Source organism: Carassius gibelio, chromosome B8, assembly GCF_023724105.1.
Source record: "Carassius gibelio isolate Cgi1373 ecotype wild population from Czech Republic chromosome B8, carGib1.2-hapl.c, whole genome shotgun sequence".
NCBI classification, from domain to species: domain Eukaryota; kingdom Metazoa; phylum Chordata; class Actinopteri; order Cypriniformes; family Cyprinidae; genus Carassius; species Carassius gibelio.
The window spans coordinates 24,119,955-24,147,455 of NC_068403.1; the positions used below are offsets into that span (position 1 = coordinate 24,119,955).

The following is a 27,501-nucleotide window of genomic DNA, read 5'->3' on the forward strand; positions in this document are numbered from 1 at the left end:
GTATTTGAGATTGTTTCGTTCAGATTTGCTGTGAAGAGGCAGTTGAAGGTGGGAGAGCAGTGGGTGAGAGTTCAAGGAGTAGAGCCAGAGAGAGAAAGTGAGTGTTTGAGAGCATTGACTCTTGTCACGCGTGACGCAGATAATAGTTAGCTAGTGCTTTCTCCGGAGTCCTGCGTTTCGTCAATACGAGCGGCAGTAATAATGACCAGAAATGGAGTGATGAAGTGCACTGGATGAGTCAGAAAACTGCGAACCTCCTTCCTCCTGGTTCCCGCTTTCCTTCTGTGCTCCTCAGCTCTGGAGTGAAGATGCTTCTGTAGATACTGTAATTCTGGACACTTTTAAAGTAACGGGTGAGGTTGGGTGTCTAGTGGGAATCCCTGAGGGAAAATTCAGTGTCTTGTTTCTTATGCAAGAATTCACTTGCGTTCTTGTTTCGCTTAATTAGTCAAACGTGTTGAATCGGAGCTGCTTATCAGAAACATCTTGCAGCGTTCTTGAGATCTGCACATCTGCTGGTTTGCGCTGCTCATATTGAAAGCTTTTGAGAGTGTTTTTCTTTTTTTGCACTGGTGAAGGAAGCCCTTCTTCACTAATGAAAACACTTTTTGCTGCTCGTGCACAGAGGACTGGCCTCACATGGCGAGGGAAGCCCTCTTCTGATGACCTCAATTCAATGATTTCACTGTCAGATTGTATCGATCGCATTAGGAGCAGCTGTAGGCCTGAAACAGACATGACAGCTTGCTCTTCTTCCGCTGCTCAGTCGACTTTAGTCTTTTTAAAGTAAATTTGTATTGTTTTTATGAGTAGTCAATTTGTGTCATTGTAATTAATGTCATATTTTTTTTCGTTGTAGTCAAAGTTTCCTTCTCATAATAATTGAAATATGCTAATTGGAAGCAGACGATTGGCTGGTTTTGTTCTTGTTAGTCGTCGTCATCATCATCAGGAAGTTTTGTTTGCCATGAAAACATTGTTTCTGTTATCTCTCTCTCTGTTTTTATGACCAAAATCATATAAACATGGCTATTATGTATTTGTTCACATCTGGAGGTGTGGGGATTCCCAGAAAAAAAGAAATGGAGAATAAACGAGTGTATCAAATTCCAGAGCGCTTGGCCATACTTAACCTTTCAAAAGGGACCATTAGCTCCCATTATATCTCGTCTTGTTACTCTGTGATGCATGTTCTCACTGACACAAAAAGACACACTGATATCAAATGCTAGTGTAGTTAGCATAACAGCAAAGCCAAAATTGATGTCACGATAGTAGCATCATTTTTGCATTTAATCTAAAACTCATTTAGGAGCTTCAGTGGTATAAGTTTGTATTTAAAGACATTATATACACATTTAATACATGCACCTTTTAAAACACCAGTCAGAATAGTTGATTTGCCAGAAACATGTTTTGATTTGTAATCCCTTTTAATCTATAAAACAGCTGTAGTTATTTAGGTCAACAAACTTTGTTTTGAACATTAAAGTAAACACTGACTGGAAATGATGTAATGGTGTTATTCTTGTTATGAGGCGATGGCACATCTTGTAAACATGCTGATGAGAAGGACAGTTGCTGCAGTGCAGGAATGACTGAGCTCATGTGTGTAATCTGACCGTAAAGCCGTGTTACACAGCGGTTTGAGGGTCCTGTGCCAGAGACCCGTCTTAATATCATTCCATCCGCTGATCCGTCTGGGCACGCCTCTTCCCCATATCTGTCCATCAGGATACACTCCCTCCTTTCTTTTTCCTGTATCCATCCGTCTACGGAGTCCTGCTGGAGGGGCTTTGGGTAATCCCTGCAGTGAAAGGGCAAAACCCTTTCTCTCTCTCTCTCACACACACACACACACACACACACACACACACTGGCTCATTCTTAGCAAGTTCTCTCTTGACTTTTTGTTTGGCTATTAGCCACCGATGCTGGCCTGTGAGAGTCTAGAGTTTATTATTCGGAGCTAAAGTTGGCTGATATGTTAAATATTAATGGCGTATTTTAAGCCACTTGCCGGGATGGTTTTAATGAGCATTTTATTTAGCCAATTTTATTAGACTTGTCTCAAAGTTCGGTGTGTGTGATGGTGTTGATAGTATTAATAAGTGTGAAACTCTCGTTTAGTTTTTTGATTCAAAACAGCGTTGCAGTTCGATTCAGTTTTGAATTCAGATTTTAAGGATTTATTTTTTGCCAGACCTTCAAAAATATACAATGTTCAATGTTTTAGTTAAAATATATGTACACTGAGAAAAAAAAGAAAACAATCTTCACTCTTTTTCAGTTTTTACTGTAAAGGTGAATATTGCTATTTGTTTGTATGATGGTAGATATAAATGAAAATGGTTAAATATTGTTTCTGGTGTTATTTTTAGTGAAGAAGGTTCTGGAAAACATGCCTCTATTATCTTTGACTATATTTATTTTGTAAGTGAATAAATTTAAAATAATATTATTAAATAAATAATCTAATATGAACACACTGTTGTATTTTACTCCCTCGGTTAAACATTTTGAATCTAACTGGCAACAATGTTTGTCAAAATTGCTCTGATTAAAAAAAAAATTATAATAATAATTTAAAGGATGAAAAATATAGATAAATTTGTTTAGTTACACTGGTCTATTCAGATGTAGAAAATGTGACTGTTGTATAGGCAGAATTTCAGTGTATTAACAAAATCTGAAGTTTATTAATTACTTTTAATCCATCCTCCAGCTAAACATTACCCTTGCTTCTTCTTCTCATGTGCCTTCTGGATCGGTTCTTTCACTCTGCTCTTAATTTGACGACTAGCAGCTGCAGATCATTCCACATGCAAATAAACATCCAGGTTTACGGAAACATCCAACCTTCTGATTAGCATTTCTTTCTTTTTCGCTTTCTCTCTTTTCACATTCCTGCATATTTTTCAGTTCTCGCTTACATCCACTTTCTCAGTTTCCACATGCTCCAGTGCCATCATCTAAATTTTCTGGAATGTCCAAATGTCCGTACATGGGAGTCTGCCAGGCCAAACCGAAGCAGTGTCATTTTTTTTAGGGCAATTAGAAAGATTCAGACTGAAAGATTGGCGGCAGAGAACTGGGGTACACGGTTTCCTCATTGAAATCAAGACCGCGGAGACTTGCAGCTCTGCATGGCTATAGCTTTCTGTTTGAAAACAGACTATTTGCTCTAATTGATGTTTACTCCGAAGTTCTCTGCCTGCTGGAGACACACTCACACTGGTGAAGGATGAAGCTGTCGTGACCAGAGCACAGATGCAAATGCTTGCATTTCCAATGTATTGCAAGTGTGCATCGCATCGTTCATTCATAAATAATTTATTGAGCCTACTTACCTTATTAATCCATGTTCCTGCTCTTATTATAAATGATCATCATGCACAGTAGTCCAAAGACAAGTTTTTAAATATATCTTTCTTCATAATGTACACTACTGATCAAAAGTTTGGAATAATTAAGGTTATTTATGTTAGTAAAATATATTATACTCACTCACATGATCCTTCAAAAATCATTCTAATATGCTGATTTGCTCGATTATTATCAATTATTGTTGGCACTTAATTATTAATAATTGTATCAATGTTGCAAATGTTTTTTTGCTGCTTCATTTTTATTTGTTGTTTTTCAGGATTCTTTGATTAATAGAAAGTTCAAAAGAGCAGTTTTCGTTTGAAATAACATTATACATTTATTTACTGTCACTTTATTAACTGAATGTGTCCTTTCCAAATAAAAGTATGATTTGTATTTATTTATTGGGCTATCACAATTTTCACAAAAATATTAAGCAGCAAAATTGTCAGTACTGATAATAATAAGAAACATTATTATTAATTGTGCACCAATAATAATGAATAATATTTGAGCAGCAAATCTGCTTTGCATCCCAAGATAAATTACATTTTAAAGTATATTTAAATAGAAAACAGTTATTCTAAATTGTATTATTATTAATTTTTTTTATTTCAATGGTATTTTAATAATATAGTAATATTATTTACAGTTTTTACTCTTTATCAAATAAAAGCATCCTTGCAGAGCAGAGAAAATTTATCACAAACAAATATTGTGTATAAAGAATGATTTTCTTGTTAATTTCTCCTTTCAAATCACCTGACTTTTTTATTCTGAGATGTATCGCTCACTTTGCATATTTGAGTCAGAATCAGGCCCTGTCCGACATTTTTCTTGTTAAATATTTTGACTATAGAAGTATAATGGGTTTCAAATGCCATTTCACACTGGCTTTAACGTGTTACTGTGATATAATGTCATATTTTCCGATAAGACTGCAAGATTCTCTTCAGACTGTTGCTCCACCTTGACAGCACGGTTGTTGATCTAAAAGAGAAAACGGGAAAAGGAAGACAGTTTTTGCTAATGTCTGCTATTGCACGCTTGCAGTCATCCTGAGAATGCACCGTTCTGTGCTACGAGTTCTTTCACAATGCAATGCCACGTGAAATCGAGCTCGCATAACTCCACGTGTCTGCATAGAGAATGTTCTCTTGACGTCTTCATTAGTTTGCCATTTCCGTTCATTGTCACCAGCTCTGTTTAGTCTGCTGTTTTCCAGCCAGATACACTTCACACACCAGACCAGCACGACTGGAGGGAAAGATGAACAGCTCGAGATGAAGCAGAGGGCTAGAGAGATGGATCGAGAGAGAGAGAGAGAGAGAGAGAGTGGGTTGAGGCAGATGTCTCATCAGTGGGCAGATTGTCTTCATGGCCGGAGACCAACGCATTAAAAGCCAACAGCAGATGGCCTTACAACAATAACATTTCTCCACTTCTCTCCATTTTGCCTTCTCTCTCATTTGTGCCTATGAGCGCTGCACTGTCTGAAGTCATCCACCCATTCTTTCTGTATGTTTTTACCTCTTGTGAATGGTAATGGACTTTCCTGGAGGTTTGTTTTGCACAATAGGAGATGTTCGTGAAGCACTGAATTGTGTTTATAATTGGCCCTTATGTATATTTTGGACTGTGCTGTAAATAGCAGCTCAGCAGTGGCCTTGGCAACATCAGTTTTCCTGTGGAGATGCTGGCTTGTTTGGCAAACGAGACTGGAGCCAGATCTGACAGCCAGCGCCGGGTTTAAAGCTGTCCTGATGCCTCATGCAGACGAACTCCTCTTCTCTCTGCTAATGGCTCTCTCCTTCTCTTCCTCAGGGCATCTGGCGTATTCCAGTAGATGAGATCGATCGTCCTGGTAGTTTTGCATCTCATATGAACAGATCCGTCGTGCTCTTACTGGATGCTCTGTCTCAACTGAAAGATCACCACGCTTTACTTAAAATCTCCCTGATGCTTCAGAGAACCCCTGATAAGGGAAAGTAAGACAGTGCAAATATTTAATAAGTGCAAATTTGTAACGGAAAATGAGAAGAAGTAGCCTCTTGATATGTAGTGTTGCCAAATGCTTGTAAACAATTTAATTAACCTTGCATTTTTGTTATGTATAAATTTATAGCACTTCATACAGTTATCATAAATTGTTTTGTGGGTTTGTTTTCCTATTTTGTTATACTGTATATGAAGCATATGGCAGGAAGCATTTTAATGCAAGGATATATCATATTGTGTTATGTTGTGTGTTATAGGAAGTACTTTCGAGATGTGGACCGACAAGTATTGGCCAAGCGAGCATTTTTCTTCACTGTAAAAGTGCTGGAAGACAATCTGGATAAACTCACGGGGGTATGAAAGTCAAATACTTTTTTGTTTTGTGTGTATGTGTTTTTATAATATATATATATTGTGTATATAAACAAAAGCTTTATATATATATATATAAAGATGTTGTTTTGTTTTCATTGTTGTTTTTCTTTTCCTTATTTTCCTTTTGTTTTATTTTTTCTTTTGTTTTGGTGTGTTTTTTGTTTATATTTAGGTGTGTTTGTCAACTTTTTTGTGTTTTGCTTTGTTTTGGTTTTAGGTTTTATTTTTGTTTTACATTTTAGTTTTTTGTGTGTTTGTTTATTTTTTTTAAGATTATTATTTTAATTTTATTTTGTATGTGTGTTTTTTGTTTTGTTTTAAGAAATAGAAGCTGAACAGTGGCTTTGCTAGCATGTGTTTCCTATGGAGACTGTCATGTTTGGGAACTGATCTGACAGTCAAGGACGTGCTTATGCTAACACATCACGTTTGTGCTAACACATTAGTTCATGCCATCCTGACTGCTCGAAGAACAGAGTGAGAGCTTCACTCAACTTAATGCCTGTGCTTCTTTCTTTACACTTTATACATCGAGTTAAACCAGATCTAGTAGTGCAAAAAAATTCTGTCCTCACTCCTAGTCTCACAGACTTTTTCAAGTTTGCACTAATCATAATTTATTAGCATATGTTTTGCTTTCTGTCAGCAGAATCAGCCTTACTTACATGTGTTACTTTATATGCGTAACTTTAAATGTGGTTTCATTACATTTGTAGTTTGAAGATGCCTTTTTCATATCTTTATCATTCTCTTTCTCAGGTAAGTGATCCCCCTAAACCGTCTACTACCTCAATGGGTGAAATGACCACTGCGGATGTGTCCAACCGGCCCCCTGCTGTGGAGGACCACAGATGCTCCCACACCACCCAGCCCAAAGCAGGACTCCCCAACACCCATAAGTTTACAGGAAGTGAGACCGGACCTCCCAGGATGCCTCAGCAGTGTTCAGCCACTCTTCAGCTCTCCCTGGAGCCTTTAAATGAGGCGGCAGAGGCCGGGGTTCACCCCAGAAAAGGTACTTCAGCACTTGTAGAGCCTATGGAGCTTGGCCTCGGATCATGGCCGGGTGCCTCAAAATTCAGAGACCCTCAAACGCCTGTTGAAACTGGACCACAGGAGCAGGGGGTGGTTAAATCGGCAACAGAGGAAGCCGATAAGGTCCCAGAGAGCAGTCGGGCGTCTGAGCTCTCGCTGAAGGGTTTGAGCATTAGCTCAAAACAGCAGCAGCTACAGAATCAGATGAACGCAGCTAAAGGAGCACTTAGTATGGTCCCAACACCAACATCCAGCATCCCCACACCTCTCGCCAGCACTCCTGAGCTGGGACTACAGCAGAGGCCCAGCAGGAAGAGGAAGCTGCTGGATGATGAAGAGTCGGGCAAGACGCTGCTTTTGGATGCGTACAGGGTGTGGCAGCAAGGTCAGAAGGGCATGACCTACGACCTGCAGCGCATCGAGAAGATCATGTCCGAGACCTACATGCTGATTAAACAGGTAAGAAAAGAGGCAAGTAGGGCCTGGGGGTGCGCAATATTGACAAAATGAAATCTTAGTTTTTCCTGAAATGTTATTGTTAATAATTAGACAAAATCGATAGACAATAAATTTTCATTAAGTGGTGATACTATCCATTTTATAAATAAAAAAATTTAAATGAAGAAAATAAAAATTCAGCTCTGCTGAAGTGGTGCAAAAGCAGCATCTGAAGCGCAGGGTTTACAGTTCTCCACCAACATGGCGGATTTCCAGTATGCAATGTTTGGCTGCGGAAAAAAATAATCCTGCATTTAAAAAAAAACTTGTTCATATCACCTTTGAGTCCATGAGTTCACCTACCAGTGGTATGAGAGGAGCAGCTTCCACTCTCAACTAAACTAACTTTACATTCGCGACAAAAAGCTGTGAGGCACAATGAACAAAGATGTCCATCTAGTGCTTATTTGCATAGAAATGTGAATTTATAAAGCAGCGGAGCTTTGTAAACAGCTCAGAGTAATTTTGTCATCTCCATAAGAATCATAAGCCCCTTTCACACTGCCAGTGATTACACGGAATATGTGCGTGCGTTCACACACAACCCGTAAAGGTCCCGTAAAGACACGTGACATCATGATGTTACGTGTAATGTACGAGTCGAAAACGCTAGGCACGTTAACTTTCACTGAAAGTTCCTGTTTGCACAGAAAGCGACCCGGCAATGTTCCGCCAATCTTCCAGGTCCAGCGTGCAATGTGAAATGGGCTATATGTTTGGCAGAACAAATTTACCGGGATTTTTGAAAAGGTCCTGTTCACACATTATCTATCAAAGGTAATGTGTGAAATGGGCTAAACAACTTCTGTATATGCTATGAACGTTCATCTGGAAAAACTGTGTGCAATACCTCACTAGATTTTTAGTGTAAATAATTTATAAACCTTTGCCAACACAGGAGAATACATCAACCTATGTCTAAATATGCCATGTACTGTACATCGTGACTTCATATAATCTTGCTGTTACACGTCACCAGGCCATTGGCTCCCTCTACAGCTATTTGTTTTAACACATAATATACTTAAGTTGGTTATGTTTATATTATGTATAAGCATTTTACATGATGTATTTTAGTTTTTTACCCCAAAATAGGAAAAAAATTATGACTAAACTTTAAGTCACAATATTAACTTAACTGCTATATAATTATATAACTGGTATAAAATGTTATTTTTAAATTCTACTATTACATATGTATAAAATCAATATCACATTTACAGTTGCTCTGATATTCGGGAAAAACAGCACACTTGCTTGTGTGATTTTGTTTAACTATCATAAAGAAATGACACAAACATACATGGCTATTGAACACATTTCTAAAACAACAATTACAATATTATCAGACTATCGCAGTTCCCTTTTAAGGAATTGCTTCATTGTCAGTTCTCATTCAGACATGACGAGGCATGACAGTCGTGACAGAAGGTAAACATACAGTCACTGTGACGGGGAAATCCCACAACTTTTGTTGAACAAAACAGAGATCAAACACTGAGGAGATTTATGAGGGAAAGTCCGAAAAACCTTGTTGCTTTGTTGCTGTCAGTGAAACTCCTCGGGTAATATTTACTTAGTGTCAGACTCAAGGAAGATGACCTACAAAATAAAATGCATGTGGTGTTTGTACATGTGAAACCTTCCACTGCCACTGTCTGTGGTTACTAAAGTGTTCTGGGTAATTTTGTGTGTGTGTGTGTGTGTGTGTGTGTGTAGCCCACGGTCGACTCTATGATATTCTGGTCTCTAGATATGACTCGAATCCTCTTTGGGTGTAAATCTTCTGTAGCATAAATGGTATGGGATGAATTACCTGCTGTTTAGTACAAGGATTTGAACAAAACTCCATAACCCTAAATGTGAGCGATATTAATATTAATGCTTGCCTTAGTAAAAACAGCTAGTAAAATAATTATTTTAGTCATGAAGCAGGCAGTAAAGTGGGATGCGTATTGTGAGTGGGATAGAGCTATACTATGTTATATTATACAGACATTAAGGCATCCCTGGGGAGAGCAAGCGAGAGCCAATTGAATACAAATGGAACTGTGGAAAATTACTGGTGTAGCTAATGATAGTGTAGCACACGAGCTCTATAACATTTGTCATCGTAGTGCTGCTGAGTCAAGTACGCTATTGTATAAGAATTCACCAAGAACCAGTGAGGTCTAAAAGAACCGGTTTCTGGCTTTTTGTTACACACTGAGCCTCGAATGCCCTTGAATACACAGTGAATATATCAAGTACTTTTAATTAGATTGTTGCAGCTCAAGATACTCGTAATCAGGCTAAAGTTTATTCTTATTGATTGCATTATTACCGTATTATTAGCACTATAGCAATAAATAAATGAGAGTTTATAGATTCTCCCTCATTCTTATTTTTAATTGTTTCAATTTTTCTTTAGTTACATTTCAGAGAGTCTTTCAGTTTTCAGTTATTATAATAACATATGACCACTGGATTTGCAAAAATCTTCTTTTTTTTATTTCAATTTCAAGTGTCTTCTTTCTCTTAATTTCCACATTGCATCAACTACTGAACACATTCATTTTATTTGAATTATCACTCATAATATGACTTATTTTAAAATGATTTATTTTAACGTTATATTTTTATGATTTCGATTATCAGTTTCCTTTTTTTAAACCCACAAACCTGGTGCAATTTCTTCATGAACCCCAGTTTGGGAAACCTTTTAACAGTAAGAAGTTAATACTTCATGGATTGATTTGATCAAAAGTGACAGTTAAAACCTTTTATATACATATAATGAAATTATATGTATATTGTATTCTATACAATTTTTATATACATATCAAGAATCAGATACTTTCATGTGACAGTTTTTTTTTTTTGTAGCATTGTAAATGTTTTTGTTGCATGAAAGTTGCAAACTATTATTAATTTAACCTTTGGAATAAATATTGTATGAAAATATTATAAAAGTAAATATATTTTATATTACATTATATGTTTTCATGTATAACATGGCAATATACAACAAGACCCTATGAACCACATAACCGCGCGCTGAAAAATCTTCTGTGCCACCACCTAGTGAAGTTCATAGTCTTTTTAAGCAGAGGAGATAGGTTACTGTTTTGAATAACAAAGACCGAGTTATTATGTCTCATTATGCCTTTTCCCCCAATGCCATCATCAAATGTAGAGCACTGTATTTAATTATGTCAAGGTAAAAAACAAACTTGCAAAGTTGCCATTAAAGTCTCTTATTGGGATAGAAGGTTAATGGCTCTAGCTGGCAGTACACACACACACACACACACACACACACACACACACTCACAACACTCATCTAGTCCATTATCAGCCTCTACCTCTCTAACAGTGTATCACCTCTCGGTTCCCATGCCTGTGTAATTGCATCTGCTCTCTGAGTGTGTGTGTGTGTGTGTTTTTGTCTCTGTACCTGAGTCTAATTGTAGTGCTTGTCTCTGCATGTTTATGAATGTTTTTGTGTGCGTTCGTGTCCTGCGGTTAGTTTGTTATGAAGCACCGTCTAATTCACCCGGTGAAGAGCAAATCTCTGATTGAGATGACAGTGGAAAGAAGAGAGATTTTAATGTGGCCCCTGGACACTGACTCACTGCTCAAATTGGCCTGTCTTTACCTCGCTGATTGAGGAAAGATTGTACGTGAAGAATTTACCAATCCACTTTATTTGGGGCCTACATGCATAATGCATTATGAAGATGCATTGGATTGGATTGGATTAGTTTTTTTCATGAACTTGTTGCAGTGCATTCTTGAATTAAGTGTGGCGTCTTAGTAGGCAGCATAATTAAATTGCCTACATTTGGAGCAGGTTTCACATTGGCAGTGTTTTGAGGGCCTATGATGAAGTGCTGAGTCCATAGGCCACAGTAGGTTTTGTGATAAAGCAGTTTTGTTCAGTCTTTTAATAATTGTAACCACAGTTATAAACGCACAGGAAATACAAACAGTGAACTCAGTCCAACTTGGCAGTGATTAAAAAATAAATGAGATTCTCACACTTTATTCATGCAGTCATGTGGACAGATGTTTTTATCACTGGCTTTCAACAGTCATTAGATTTTATGAATGTGTTACGCTCATTAGTGCTATTTCACTTATTTAGCTTCAGTGATGATTCAGTTCTACCACACAAAAACTTCAAATGACTTTACTTTTGGGAAACATTCTGTCTTGATTTAATTTATTCATAAACATGGCACAATTACATAGTACATACTATTAGAATAAACTATTTTTTTCCAGAATTATTCAAAAAGAGACTGCATTTCACATACTAGTGAATTGACCTCTTCTTTAATGAATATATTTTGAATTTATGAATATGGTGAGTTTATGAATAAACAATTTAACTGTCCTGATAAACACTTGACCCTTTTTACAGACTGTGACGATGCATTTCCACAGTTATTAACATTGTGAATATAGCAAAAAAATATATATTTTTTTTAATTTTATTAAAATACAATTTAATTACATATTTTCTCATTTTATTACAACAACACAAACACAGAGGCAAAAATATGTTGCACTCAAATTTTTATTTCATAATATGTAAATTTATCTTGACAAATGGCAATCTCTGCAAAAATATGACCCACAAACTAATATGTTTGGTCATAAATGCATCCATTTTAGGCTCTGTGATCTTCTCTTTCTCTCTCTCTCTCTCTCTCTCTCTCTCTCTCTCTATCTTTCTGTCTATCTGTCTGTCTGTCTATCTATCTTTCTATCTTTTCACTATTGTGGATTTTTTCTTTTTCTGCTGGAGAAAATGGGAATGCAAAAATGTATATTTGTTATAGTTTCGGTTCGCCGCTGTAAGTTTACCAAACTGGTAACTTCAGCTTCCAAGAGCCGTACCGAGTTCATGTCATGTGATCATGAGCCGTAAAGGTTTTCCAATACTAAATCCACATCACAAACATCCATTTAAGCTCCAGGAAGTCCTGGATTAAGCATCTACAGACCCTGAGATTAGACCCGCTCTGCCACTGCTTTCTCTGGTAATGCAATCATCATAAAGCCGTTGTATGGGCTTATTCTGTGCCGATCATATAGAAAGAAACATCCTGAGCTGCATTCTCTGCACTGTGTAGTATGCAATCACAGTGCATAGGTGTATAGAAACACCATGTCCAACAGAATCTAAAGAAATATACATCAGTTTATGCTTTTGGACTAATTATTCCCATAAACCCCTTGTGGTGAAGAAAAGGAAAGGTGGGGGATTGTTCGTTTTTGACCTATTCGGTTGTAGAAAGCTTGTAAATGAATGAATATAGCTAAATGCTCATGCTTATGTAAGTCTAGGTGCTGTCACATTAGCGGTTGCTCTGTCATTTTATTTCTTTCTCTCTTTCTTTTAATTTATTGGAATGGTATTAAAATATAATTTAATTTAATTTAAAACAACATGATTTAAAAAAAATTAACCGTTCTGAAAAATAGTCAAACTTGTCACACTCCCTTCAGTGACAATGTAAAATAATGAGAACCAGATTTCAGCTAGTGGAAACATTTGGTACTGCACCCAAACAAATCATTTTTTTGCCATATGAACCTCAAATTTCCAACACAACTTGTCTAGATTTTTGCTTTTGACATGTTTTGGCAAATATATATTTGCTACAATGTTTTATAATAGTATTTTTGTGATTTTTTCATAATAAACATAAGCCTCCATAACTTTTTTTTTTTTTTTTGTAAGTTCTACTTTTTAGACATTTTTCACTTCAGCAATAATCTGCTAAGGGTCTTCTTTAAAAAGAGACCACTTAACCTAAATCTGTGCTCCAAAGCATTGAAAGTTTAAGAGTTTAAGTTAAAGTCAATTCTCAAAAAGCAGTCAGTCACCTTTACCGTAAATTATAGCGCTTTATAAAATACTGTGTCAAAGCAGCTTTAAATCGTAATTGGAAAAAAGTTTGCATACTTCACACACGTTTCATAAACTTAAAAATCTTCTCAACCTGTTTTTTTATTGTTATTTTTAAGAATAGTTAAAATTGTACTTATACTGTCATTTTTATTTATTTTAAAGCATAAAATGAATGGCGAATGAGTACATGTCTGGTCTTTTGATTGGAACCGTTGTTTATACAGTTACACTGAACGCGTCAGGCTAGCTGTTGTTTTTAACTGCTCAAACTGTGAGATCTGTATGTTGTGTGTGTGCTGGTGCTGAGAGTGTTGCCTCGTGCATCTGAGCACTGTGTGGTGTTGAGGTTGTCGTGCAGTGTTTTGACTCATACGTCTGAATTCTCACACCACACCAACCGGAGGAACAAGTCCTAACAGTTAACTCACACACATGCACACCAGGAAAAAAAAAAACCTGCGCCCTTGAACTTTACACACTGAATACAGATTAAGTTTAGGACAACTTAAGGTGGATCAGCATTAGCAAGTATGTTAAATGCATCCACAGTATTGCTTTAGTATAGTCTCCTGATACTTTATTGAAAGGAATTTGGTTGTCGGTTATGTATTAGTGAACATTAGTGAAGACATTGTTGACTTTCTCTTTCCCAAACGCTATTGAAAAAGAGAGCACCATACTTTTATCTATCCGACATAAAACAGACACCAGGGATGCCAGATTTCAGCCGGCTCCTCCGGTTGCCATGACCTCAAGCACAACAGGAGAGTTCTATTTAGGTCATTTTGTTCTATAGTTCTATGTGTGTCAAATTTATGAGTATCTAAAAAAATCAATAAGATCTTCAGAACTCGTCTAATCAGTCATATTTTAAAGGGCTTGTTCACCTCGTCATCATTTATGCAGTCATGTTCTGAATTTGTATGACTCAGTGGAAGACAAAATAAGAAATTCTAGAAGAAAAAAAAAATCAATAAATAATTTCTGGCTGCCGTTTTCTGTGAGAATGACTAGGTCTGGGTCCAGAATGGTAAAAAAAAAAAAAAAAAAAAAAACTAAAAGTAGTACATGTGATTTCTGAAGCATTCTGATGGTTGCCCTTACGAAAGGAAAATATATTTACCAATATATTTCTTCAAATATATATATTTTTATTTTCTATTATTTTATATATTTTAATACATTTAATAATATATTGATGATACATATATTATATAATATATTGCAAAATATACAAATGATTGCCACTTTCAATATATTGCAATATATTGGAAAAAATAAATATATATAAGAATATATGCCTAATATATTACACAATATTTTCCAATATACTGCAATATATTTTTGTTTCATAAGGGTGGTTTTGTTTATGCTGCTTTAAACTAGCATATTTTATTTGTTTGTGTAAGTTCTTGATGTTTTGTACAGACAGAACTTAGTTTGGTTTGTTCATTTTCAGGACTCCATAAGGCCATCTGCTCATTTTGGCATATCATAGCGCTGGTAGCGATTCTTTGTTCCTGCTGCATCCTCTCGGGACCTTTGCCTGTGTTTGTGAATGTGTGTGCACGCTGCTTTTTATTCCATATTTGTAGATGATCTGATTATGGTCCTTCATTAGCGTGGGCCTCTTCTTCCAGAAATCATCATCAACTGATTTCTGAGAGCTTTTCTGGCAGCTTACTTGGCTTTCACGCTGGCACTGGCTAGTGAGTGAGAGGACAGTTTCTGGGGGTGGTTTTCTGGAGTGGACTTCATGTTTGCCTACAAAATTTAATCAGATGTTCATTAACACCCTTTGTAAAGTCAAGCTCTTTTTTAGTGCTTTAGGTACCAAGTATTAGTATTAGATAGTTTTAACAGGGTAAAAGAACAGTTAAGTTGTTGTTCACCTAAAAACGGGAGCTATGCAGTTTAGTCATGGTCATGTTGCTACAAACATGTATAATTTATATTCTTCTGTGAAACACAAAATACAGTTCTTTTGCAAGCTAACTGAAACTTTCAAGTAATTGATAGGGCCCTTTGATTTCCATGATGCAGAAAACGCAGAATACAGTCTAAAAATGGAATGTATTGTATTATGTGGAATGTCATGGAATTTGCCAAATTTTGGAATGAACAAAGCATACTTAAATAAAAATGTGTTACGGACTAATGTCTGTGAATATAATGCTGCAAAAATATTGTTTAAATATAAATCCTGCATGTTCTGCATCTTTGTGACTGAATGATGGTGCAGACGCACGGTTTCATTTACTACACACTTACTGCGCGTGATGCACACAATGTTTTCAGCCTGTGTCGCCTAAATATGAGTACATGAACATAATCTGTAGAATTTTATTAGCATTTTTATTTATTTTTTTTGAGTAAAACTATCATCATATCATAAATACAGAAATGTAAAGGTCTTCACAGTAACATGTCAAAACAAAAGTTAACGAAGTTAACTTTAAGGAACTGTGACCGAAATACTTTAATGATACTACTACTACTACTAAAAAGTATTATTAAAGCCTTATTTTTTAAGGTATATTTACCAGGAAAAAATATTTAGTAAGATTTGTTTACCAGAAACATGTAAATGCAAAAAAAGGTATTTCTGAAAAAAGTTTTTTTTAAACAATATCAATTAATTAGATATGCTTTTTATCACTACAGTTTAATTAAACTATTAAAATGGAATTCAGACAATAAATGGAAAAAAGAATTTGATTGAAAAAAATAATAATTGGGTGCACAGTAGTACTGGACCAATATCGAAATCGTCCGATAATGGCTTTAAATGTAAATATCGGCATTGGCCAGATATGAAAAATACTGCCGATATGTTTTGCCGATATGAAGAATAAATTAACTCACATGTGCTGGGTGTGTTTGCAGATAATAACTTCAGCATTTGGGCTCATTCTTGAAGCAAAGTTTTGCCTGAATGATGATTATATTCACTGCTTTGGGTCATTTAAACTGAGAAAGCATGTGCAGAATGACACAATCCATAATCGGTTTGTGATAGAGTAAACAGTAGCCTACTTTTTGGCCTACTTTTAATACAATTAAAGCAAAATAAATAAATAAAGGCCCAATATAGTTCAAACAAAGTTAGTTTTCGTTCTTTGTTTGGGGGCAAAAAAGTGGTTCGAAAAGGCTCAAAGACGGGATACTGTTAACAAACTTTCCAATACCTCGCTCTGCTGGAGGCAGGGTGGAGATTAATGTAAACATGTCGCAAATATAGTGTCTATACCCTAATCAAAACAACGATGAAATGAATAAGCGTAGGCAATCTAGGTGTGAGACGGGCACAATGGTCAAGAGTATTATAGTCAAAAGAATAATGATTAGCAGCAGTTTAGAGTCAAGTATCATGTTTGCATCACAAAAGAACAATTCCATAATCAGTTCTTTATGGGAAGTGTGAGTGGCTCATAATCTGAAAACTTTAGCATGATGTGGAAAATTTTTTTGGAGTCTGTTAGTACTGGTGTGGATATATTTGTGCAGCTCAGCTATTCAACAATCCACTGTATTCAGGAGATGTAGGACCTCTGCAGAATGAGGAACGAACTGGGGAAAAAGAGTTTCAGAACACACTGCGTAACCGCCACAGACCAATGAAAGCTACCAGAAGGTTTGCTTTGGTGAGCGGTTTCAAACTGCAAAACGAACTCAAAACGAACTTAGTTTTGGCCTGATTTTGTCCAAAATTAAGTCATATCAGTTCTTTCTTCGATTTTGTTTGAAGACCGGGGCCTTAAAGTTCAAGTTATAGCTTACATAATTTTTTTTTTTTTAAATAACAAACATGAGACTTAAATTATATAATTTCATATATACTGATTTATTCATTAATGTGTACTGTTATTATATATATATATATATATATATATATATATATATATATATATATATATATATATATATATATATATATATATATATAATTTTTTTTTTTTTACAAATTATGAGCTCTAAAAGATTTTCTGAACTTTTTAACTCTTTTGCTTTAGACCATTTACAAATGTTAAATCTTAAAATAAAATGTTAAGGTTACAACTGCTCTCTAAAAAAATGTGATGATTAATATATAGTTTTTTTTATAGTTATTAAGTGCTGTAATTATAAAATAACTTTATTATTAATTAATTCTAACAAATAAGTTATTGTTAAAAACGAAACAAAATGAAAATAATTATATATCTGTATAGGCCATCAGCCAAAATGAGTTGAAGATTATCGGCATACCGGATATCGGCAAAAAATTATAAAAATAAATTTGAATTTGAAAAAATATATATATATTTTTATTGGGCCTTAACTTGCATTTATTTGCATTAATATTTTCTAATTTAACCATTAAAACATACTTTCATTTTTAACTTTAAACAAATTTAAATGAAAAATAGTGGAATAATTAAAAACAATAATAATAATTAAAACAGAAATGGGGAATAAATCAAAAGGATTTATAGATTATATATCATATATCTGATTTGTGTAACAAATAGACAGAAACTTTAAGGTTAGTCCAAAATTTGAATTCTGTCATTATTTACTCATTTTTATGTTTTTTTTTTATTTATTTTTTATAAACCCATGATTGAAACACATCCAGTACGGTAAACGGAAGCTCAAAAGTGCTTGTTTGTCATTTGAGTACCAATGAGGTTTGTTCTCTTCAAATACAGTTGAGTAACACTGCTCTTTTGAACTTCTATTCATCAAAGAGTCCTGAAAAATAACTGTCTCTTTTTGACGACTTATAATTGAATGTTACTTGCACTAAATTGGTGGTAATTTAGTTGTATGTGAACCTCACCTTTTATGTGTCAGTGACCTCGCTGAATGATTTACCGACCTCTTTGCATGTCAAGTTACTGAATGGAAGTTTATATATAAACATGGGCAGTCACGTTTTAAAGTGCCCAGTGTCTAGATTTGTGATTAAGGACAAGTATGTCTACATCAAGCTCTTTTAATTATATTTTTGCTCTAAAATTCTGTATTCTTGTTCATTTAGAGTTTGAATTACCATAATTATGAGATGACAAGATGATTCTACTCTGAACTGCATCATCAGACAGAAATTATTTATTCCCATGCCAAAAAACTGGATCCATGTGTACTTTTAGTGTTTATATGGCAGTAGACTATTAAATGGGTACATTAATTCACAAATTTATCCTTTTGCAACAAGTTAACAACACGGACTATAATCAAATTACAGAAATTGACTGCTTTTGAACTGCTGAGGCTGGTTTTACATAACACAGCAACAGTCAAGAGTTTCCAAATTATTGTGCGACATGTTTTTTCTGGTTATAAACTCTAAATTATTGTAAACATGACATGAGACCGCATTAAAGTGCCTAATATGTGAAAAAAGTAAGTCAATTCTAGTGGCTGTTTTTGCGTTGTTGTGTCTGATGATTATGACAAATAACTCCACTGGCGTCATTTCTCATACTTTCTGTCTCTCTGTAGGTGGATGAGGATGTAGCGTTGGATCAAGCTGTTAAGTTCTGCCAGATTCAGATGGCAACGTCGGCACAAAGACAGGTAGGACGCACAGACTCTCTCTGTCTCACAGCAGGAAATAACACCTCTGGAATGCAAATCCAATATTCACTCCATTGGAAACCCAGCAGACTCGGGATGTTTTCACATTTGGCTTTGGTGCTGCCCCTTTCTCTCTCTTTTAGGTTTCTCTCTCCCATCCCTCCCACACACACACACACACACACACTCTGTCTTTGCCATTTATGAGATGCATTAATTATGCACCTTTTGCTAGTATTCCTCCATCCCTCTCACTGTACAAATGATAAAACTTTGTTGAGCAGCACAGAGAGAGAGAAACAGAGGTTGTATTTGGGGTAAGGAATAGTTACTGCATGCTCACTAAATATCAAATACTAACTCTCTCACTGATGTTCAGCTCTCATACGCTCCTGCGTTTCATTAGCCATTCATTAGTGTGCTGTAACAAACCTGGGCAAAACATATAAGAGGCCCCTGCTGTGTGTCTCATATCTCTCTCATTTACTCTCTGCATCTCTCACCCACTCAACCAGCCCCCCTCCTACTCTTCCCCCGATTCAATCTCTTTCATTTCACATCTCTGTCACTCACGCTATCTGTTCATCTCCTCCGCTGCTCACTTTGCTCTAATGCACCATTACTAGAGTGTTTTCTGTCTGATAACCGACAGGTCGACCGTGTTTGTCCACCATTAGTGTGTAAAACCCCACTGCAGCCGGGGTGTGCTGTATAATGCTGCTATTTTTCATCTGCATCAATATGATTAGGCTGGTATTGTAAGATAATATCTGGGCTATTTATCCCAATTTAAAAGTAGTCAGTAGTTGGCGCTGTCACGTTGTTTGTAAACAGTACCTGTATAGAAGTGACGATTATATGTTGAATATGATGCGTAATAAGAAGCTGAAGAAGATTTATCAAAGTCTTATGATTGATAGCCTGAATGCACTGTAAGTCGCTTTGGATAAAAGTTAATTAATTAAATTAAATTAAATTTAAAATTGTATTTAATTTAATTTAATTTAATTTAATTTAATTTAATTTAATTTAATTTAATTTAATTTAATTTAATTTAATTTAATTTAATTTAATATTACGCATGCGCATGACATCAACGTTTTCAAAGATTCCCGTATTGGGTTTTTACACAGAAACGATAACGGTGGCGTTTTCAAAAACGTGCACTTTTAAAGCCGTTTTAAAAAATATGCGTTTCAGTCCCCAAAATGCCCTTGTCATGTAAACGAACAGGCAAAATGCATTAAAAGTTTCCCGTTGAAGATCATGTGGACAGCTCTCTTGATTCTCACTGTGAGTTCACTCACTGCAGCACTGACTCAGAATAAGACGAGGACGGTTTCTCTCTGACCTGCTCACAGCGTTAGTAAAGAATCACTCAAATTGAACTCATCCAATTTCCCCAGAGTGTTTGAGGCGGTTTGCTTATTCAACAGGTCTCCGTCTTTGTTGTTTACCTCAGAAGTCGTCTTGCTCTGAAGCAAGCGATGAAACAGGAAATGCGCCTGTCGGTGGGAAGCGTGGGTTCATGCATTGGTTTGAGAGAGGATGAGTGGGTGGGGGGTGCTCATCACAAATGTGCACTAACAAACCTGACTGAATTCAGTCACTGCACAATCATAACGCACTTGTGTAATTTCAGAGGTTTTCCCTGAGATATCCCATTTGGGGGTGTTTAAGCTCTTTTTCTTTTTTCTTTACTGATTACTCGTCATCTGACTGAAGTGACTTGCTTTACACTTATTTCTGGCATATTCTCCTGTCATCATTTACTCACCCTTGCGTCGTTCTAAACCCATGTCTTTAAAAAAAAAAAAAAAAAAAAAAAGAATTTATGCAAATGAGCTATATAATGAAAGGGAATCGAGCTCCAAAAAATGACAAAAAGCACTTTAATAGTGGTCTGTACAACTCTATTGAACTCTCTATGCACTATATTGAAAATGTGCACGAGTAATTATTTGCTGGAAATCTCATTACCATTCACTTCCATTCAAAAGTTGGGGTTTTTTAATAATTTTTGATGAAATCTCTTATGCCTCCAAAGCTGCATTTATTTGATCAAAAATACAGAAAGTTTGTAAAATATATAAAAAAGAAAAAATTTCAGTTTTCTCTGTTTTTTATTAATATCATTTGTTAAAACATTTGTGCTGCTAGAAATCTTGTGAAAAATGGCCTTTACTGTCATTTTTTAAATCTATTTATTGCATCTTTGCTGAATAAAAGTATTCATTTATGCATTTTTTTAAGTGTTTGCCATACAGTTTTCAGGTTGTTGTAAATATGGCATGAAATTTGTATAAAAAAATATGGTATGTCACATCTTGCTCAAAAACACCATTGATTATTTATAGAATTTTCTGTCACCTTGTAGTTTAATTCACTTGTATGGAATATTTCTGTGGCACTTTTTTGGAGCCTAACATTCATCCTTTATGGAAGCCTGTTTCTGCCACAAAAAAGGTAATTGAAACTTTTTATCTCTCTATTTTGATTTTTGTTCTCTTTTTTTTGTCAGAATTGCATGATGCAAACTTGTCTATATCTTGGAATTTTGACTTTATAACACAAAATTGCGAGTTCATATCTTGCAATTTGGACTTTTTTCTCATAATTCCGAGATATAAACTCACAATTCTAAAAACATGTCAGTCTCGCAATTCTGACTCTTTTTTTTGTATTGTGATATAACTCACATTTGCAAGAGAAAAGTCATAATTGTAAGGTTTTCTTGCAATTATTGCTTTATAACTCATAATTATTTTTATATTACATTATATTACAAAAAATCTGAATTGAGAGTTTGTATTACACAATTCTGAGAAAAAGAAAATCCGATTTGTTAGATAAAAACCTGCAGTTACCTTCTTTTTATTTTATTTTCAGTGGCAGAAATGGCTTCCATAGACCTCAAATACTTTCATAGAATGGAAAAGAACAGCATGAACCTTGGATATCACTAGACCATTTTTTTACTGAGGCACGAGTTTCACTGAAATATTGTTACTGATATAAAATGTTACTGATAAATCCTTGTCTGATATTGGAGATGAATCATTCTGCTTGACAATATTTCAGCAATCATGTTGTGCGCATTTCCCATCGGCTGTTTAGAATCAGAAATGGCGATGCCAGTTTGTTCGTATCTAACTGAATCAAATCATGGAGACATGTTTCAATGCGGAGCCCCATACAGGTTAAAAGTGACATGAGGGTGAATAAACTTTAACCTCTGTGGTGAGTTGTTAACCACTAGGCTCCAACACCGTCTCGTTGTAAAGCCCGTCGCTCCATGTGCAGCATCCAGCCGCTTTTAAACCTCTGTAATTCCTCATTTGCTGTAATTGCTGAGGGTCCATTAACGTGTTTGGAGTTCATTAACTTGCTGTCAGTGGGTTGCCGTCTCTTTGTGCTGTCTGCTGCTCACTGACTATGAAGAGTCACTCTCTCTCTCTCTCTCTCTCTCTCTCTCTCTCCATCTGCAGGTGTTGTGAAATTAGAGTTGTCATTTAAGGCTACAGGAAGAGCTTCTGTTGTTTTGAGAGGTTATGAATGATTTTGTTTGCTGTTTGTTGTCATTTGAGTCATCATGTGGCTTTTAGAGTGCAGGATAAAGTGCAAATAGAGAGCAAATATATTTCACGTTTGCATCTCTCATGTGTGGACTATGCATATGACTGTGTGCGGCATTTTTCATAATGTACAGGTGAATGTGTTCTGTCCTGTGCACAGGGAAATGAAAACTCACGGCAAACAACATAAGTACGTTACAAACATTGACCAACCCGAAGCATTACCCATGTGAACTGTGCAACTGGAGGGGAAAATGCTGCACTTTTTCAAATACATTTAATATGCATTTCTTTCATGGATCCCATAGCTTCCAATAGCACAATATAAGCAGCGCCATCTAGTGACTGTGTGCGCGGGACACCTTTACAATCCAAAATAAACAATCACAAAGCAGAAAATGTGAATTACAATTGGTGAAAATTAATAACTCGCCGCTTCATGGTTCGGAGTGAACAATCTCCCCAATTTTATAACGAGAATCGCTTTTAAATCTGCTGTCAAAAAAAGGAGAAGCTTTCAGGTCTCACAGCAGTTTTTCACAAAAATATTATGATGATGATGATGATGATTATTATTATTATTATTATTAATAATAATAATAATAATATAAAATAAACATTTTAAAATAAGATATTATTGATATAATAAATTATTATTATTAAAACACCGTTTTATATTATTTAAATACTATATGTTATACAATATTTATTTAAAATAATGTAAAAAAAAGTACATTAATAATAATAATAATCATATTAAACGTTTTATTTAAATGATAAAATATTGTTTTTAAAGTATTATTAATATTATTGTATAGCCATTTTTGTCCTGCTGTCCTACTAAACTTTTTATGCATAACTATTGCTCATACTGAAGGTCCAAGTCCTATCTAGAGACTAGAATTGTCTTAGCACCCACATAATAATGTGCTAAAGAACATTAGGGATCTTAGCAATGAAATAGCAATGCTCTGGAAACTAGCTTACAACGCCCTAGCATTGTGTGTCGAACAAACACCAGTAAAAAGCTAGTCGCTACAGTTATTGTTACTACTATAAACATCACAATAGTTTGGGACCAAACACTTCTTTCTGAGTCATCCAGCTGTTTTGTTAAAGTTGTTTCCTCAGTTTTATTATGGAAACAATAACTATGGTTAGAAAGAAACTTTGGATACCTTGATGAATAAATATTTGAAGGCCAATTTACTTAATATTTGGCTATGCGTTTATATGATTATATAATTACTGTATCAGATGATCAGCCGGCTTGCCAACAGTCTGTTTACTTGCAATTACAAAGATCAGTCTCTTATGCAAATTGCAGGTCACGGACACATTTTTGTGCACTAAAATAAAAATGGACACACATCCTCATTAGCATACCACTTTGTTGTCTAATAAGCTTTTGTGTACAGTCTGTTAATCGCTATTTAAGCACACATACTCATGTAGATAAGTGCACTTGGCCGAACACGTGGGTTTGTGCTACTTCTGTGTTAAAGCACGCTCTACCTAGCAGGAGCGTTTCCATAGTAACAGGATTTTGCCAACGCACCTCCTGCGCTCCGTGCAGTGTAACTCTACACATGCATTTCTGAACCCTACCATTAAATGCAAACGAATTCCTTCATTTCTAAACCTCTCTCCATTAGCACTGCTTTAGTGTGACCATTTGGCCCCCTTGTGGTCAGGATGTGGCGGTTGAGAACAGATGCTTGTCCCACGTTGACATTGGATCAGATGTTGTGGCTGAGAGATGAATCTTTGTATATTTTTAATAAACAATGTCAGAGTTGTGGGCTTGACCAGATATCTCAGATGGGAAACATTGTGTCCCAGTTCTTTTCTCTTTTCCAAGTCAGCCTGTAATACTGTAAGTTTATGGATGCTTATTTTGGGCGTATTAGTATGCATTTAGTTAACTATTAATGGAATAAACTACTCTTTGAGTGATGTTATACCTTGGAGTTAATGCTCATTTGCACCACAGGCAATAACTGTACCTATAAAGTTTTAATTGGGGCCTGTGCACCAATGATGCGAGGACCATGTTGGAATTGCTCGGTTTATTCTTCTTCTTCTTCTCCAAAATTCACCAAATTTTGAGGGCCGAAACATGCTTGAAAACTCGTGCCAGAAGTGGCGAAATTTACATCTGATATGGGTTTCAGAAGTGGGTGTGGCAAAGTGGCTCAATGGTGCAACCTAGAATATTTCAACAAAATTCCCCTCGAAATGCATGATTTTGGTAGACAAATGTAACACACCAATACCTACAAAAAAGTCCCCCCGGTATAAAGTCCGAAACCCAACTGGAAGTCTGTTATTTTTTGTTTTCTTGGCAAGTTTTGTGCTATTTTGTGCCAGTTTTTTTTTTGCCATTGTCAGGTGTTATATTTAAACAAACTCCTCCTATAGATTTAAACAGATCAACACAAATCTGGTCAGTGTAATCTAAATGCCTTCATGGCGTTAAATTACGAAGATCTAGAGTTTTCACTGAAGGGCGTACCCGTGGCGGCCTGACAAACTTTGCTGTTTCGCCATGAAATAGGATGATGTATAACTCTAGCATACAATTTCCGATCTGCCTCAAACTTCACGTTTTATAAGAGTCTTGTCCTGAACACATGCCCATGCCCATATTCCGTTATAGTCATAGCACCACCTGCTGGCAGCAGTAAGTAGCATGTTTTACTTTCTAACGGCCTCCTCCTAGAGATTTAATGACATCAACATTATATTTGGTCAGTCTACTCTAAAGGCCTTTGCCATATTAAATTGCAGATCTTGAGTTTCCATTCCTTGCGGCCTGACAAAGTTCCATGTTTCACCATGGAAGAGGAAGTTGTTGTAACTCAGCCATACACTCAAACAAACCATGTTCAATCTGCAGCTCTAATTGCTAATATAAGTCATAGAAAGTCCAAACCACGGCTATAACAGTAACGACTCAGAGGAACAATATTATTGGAATCACTTTTGGAATGTTTTTTTTATTTTTATTTTTATTTTTCTGGTGATGAAAAAATAAAAACACTGATAGCCAATCAGAATCCAGTTGAAAGAGCTCAAGCAAGGTGGGAGATGTGATTACTTTATAATATTAATATTATAACTTATTAAAGACAAGAAAAATAAATAAGAAGCTAATTACAAACAATTGGACAAAAAACTACAATAGAACAAATAAAAAAGAAATGCTTCATTATATAAAATAATAAAATGTATAAAAACTATGCATATTCTTCATGTATATTACATATATATATCTCTTATTAAAGTTATAAAAGTGATTTAGTCACGAGCATTGAGAGATTTTCTCTGTTTTGTTGCTCGATCAACATGAATGACACACAGCAGGAATATTAGACTGCTGTCACTTTAAGAGCTGCCTGGATCCAATATACTGTAACACGTTTTCTTTCTCAGCTATTTACTTTCAATTAAGCCCTAAATTATATTATAATTGCACAGACGGGCATTTTGACATACAAGTGTGTGTATTTAACCTTTTAAGGCCTATAACGTGGCAAAAATAACTCCAATACTCCTGCCCTCCACGAGCACCATCTTCACGCGTGTGCACTTCTCTGACAGCACCCTTCATTCAGCGCCTGACAGCGTCTTTCAATCTTCTCTTTTAAATGCTGATTACACAGGAACGTCACGTGTGTAACCATGATAGAGATAACAGTCGAAGGTTTCTTGACACATTGCTACCCGTTAATCTTGTCTCCAGGTATATCGTCCACCTCTAGGACGATGCTAATGTAGTGATTGTTCTTAAAGGGGTGGTTGACGACTTATTTTCTAGGCTTGATTGTGTTTATAGTGTGCAGTCTAACATGTTAATGCTTCATTATAAGCATTATAATGGTACAATTATATTATGGTTTTATAAAGCCCCTCTCTCAGAAATAAGCAGTGGGCTCAGGTTGGTTAGCTGGCCCAGAAACATCACTCCCCTCCCCTCAGTGGCATGTGCTCCGGTGGTGTATTGTAAACAGTAGCACGTTGTAGCACTTTTGTAACAATAAGAAGTGTTTGCCAGCAAGTATTGCCAGTGTAAACATCTTACAACACCTTAGCAAACACCCAGATCACCTTAGCATCCTTTTTTTGTTCTAGTTTCACACCGTACCAGTCAAGCCAAGTCACCTTTATTTATATAGCGCTTTAAACAAAATACATTGCGTCAAAGCACTGAACAACATTCATTTGGAAAACAGTGTCTCAATAATGCAAAATGACAGTTAAAGGCAGTTCATCATTGAATTCAGTGATGTCATCTCTGTTCAGTTTAAATAGTGTCTGTGCATTTATTTGCAATCAAGTCAATGATATCGCTGTAGATGAAGTGACCCCAACTTAGCAAGCCAGAGGCCACAGCGTCAAGGAACCGAAACTCCATCGGTGACAGAATGGAGAAAAAAAACCTTGGGAGAAACCAGGCTCAGTTGGGGGGTCAGTTCTCCTCTGACCAGACGAAACCAGTAGTTCAATTCCAGGCTCCAGCAAAGTCAGATTGTGCAGAAGAACCTCATATACTCTTATGAAGAAAAGCTTAGTTCTTTCTTGTATCATATGCCGCATCTTCGTAAGCTTCCATCCTTCCTTCTAGAAGTGTTACTGAACATTGGTTCCGAACCAAGATGTGCTCTGCACTGGCCCAACACTTCTGAGGGAGAGACGGAGCGAGGCTCTGCGGAAAGAGACGGTGCGTGGTCGTTTGATCAGCTATTGGCTGCGGTTTGGCTTTGTTGCTATAGCGACAGCTGGTTCTGTTGTGGTGTAGTTTGTTTGTGGAGCTGTGAGTGTGTCCCTGAGCTCTTCTCTCTAGACACACACACACACACACACAGGACCCAGAGCTGTTTAGTTGGTTTGCCCGTTCGCTTGCTTGTTCTGCTGAGCGTCTACTGAATCGTCCATCTTGAGAGAGGAACCAAACACTAGTTCACAGGTAGGCTTCACGGATGCAGCTGATTGGATGTTTAAGTTTGTAGCATGAGCTTTTGATTGGATATTTGCTTAACAAGTGTGTTTCCTGCTCATTGATTGGTTGTTTTAGTGGCTGTTTTGCTGTTGTACTAATTCTAAGAGCTAAATGCCGCTTGTCGAATATTATTTTATTGTAATAGTTTATTTTAAAACTGTAGTATGCAACGGCATGACCTCATT

General features: G+C 36.0%; 1 pseudogene; it reads left to right on the forward strand.

The window, feature by feature from the left end:
- Nucleotides 1-27,501, forward strand: part of LOC127964187 (calcineurin-binding protein cabin-1-like) — a 72,507-nt pseudogene that overhangs the window by 39,428 nt on the left and 5,578 nt on the right.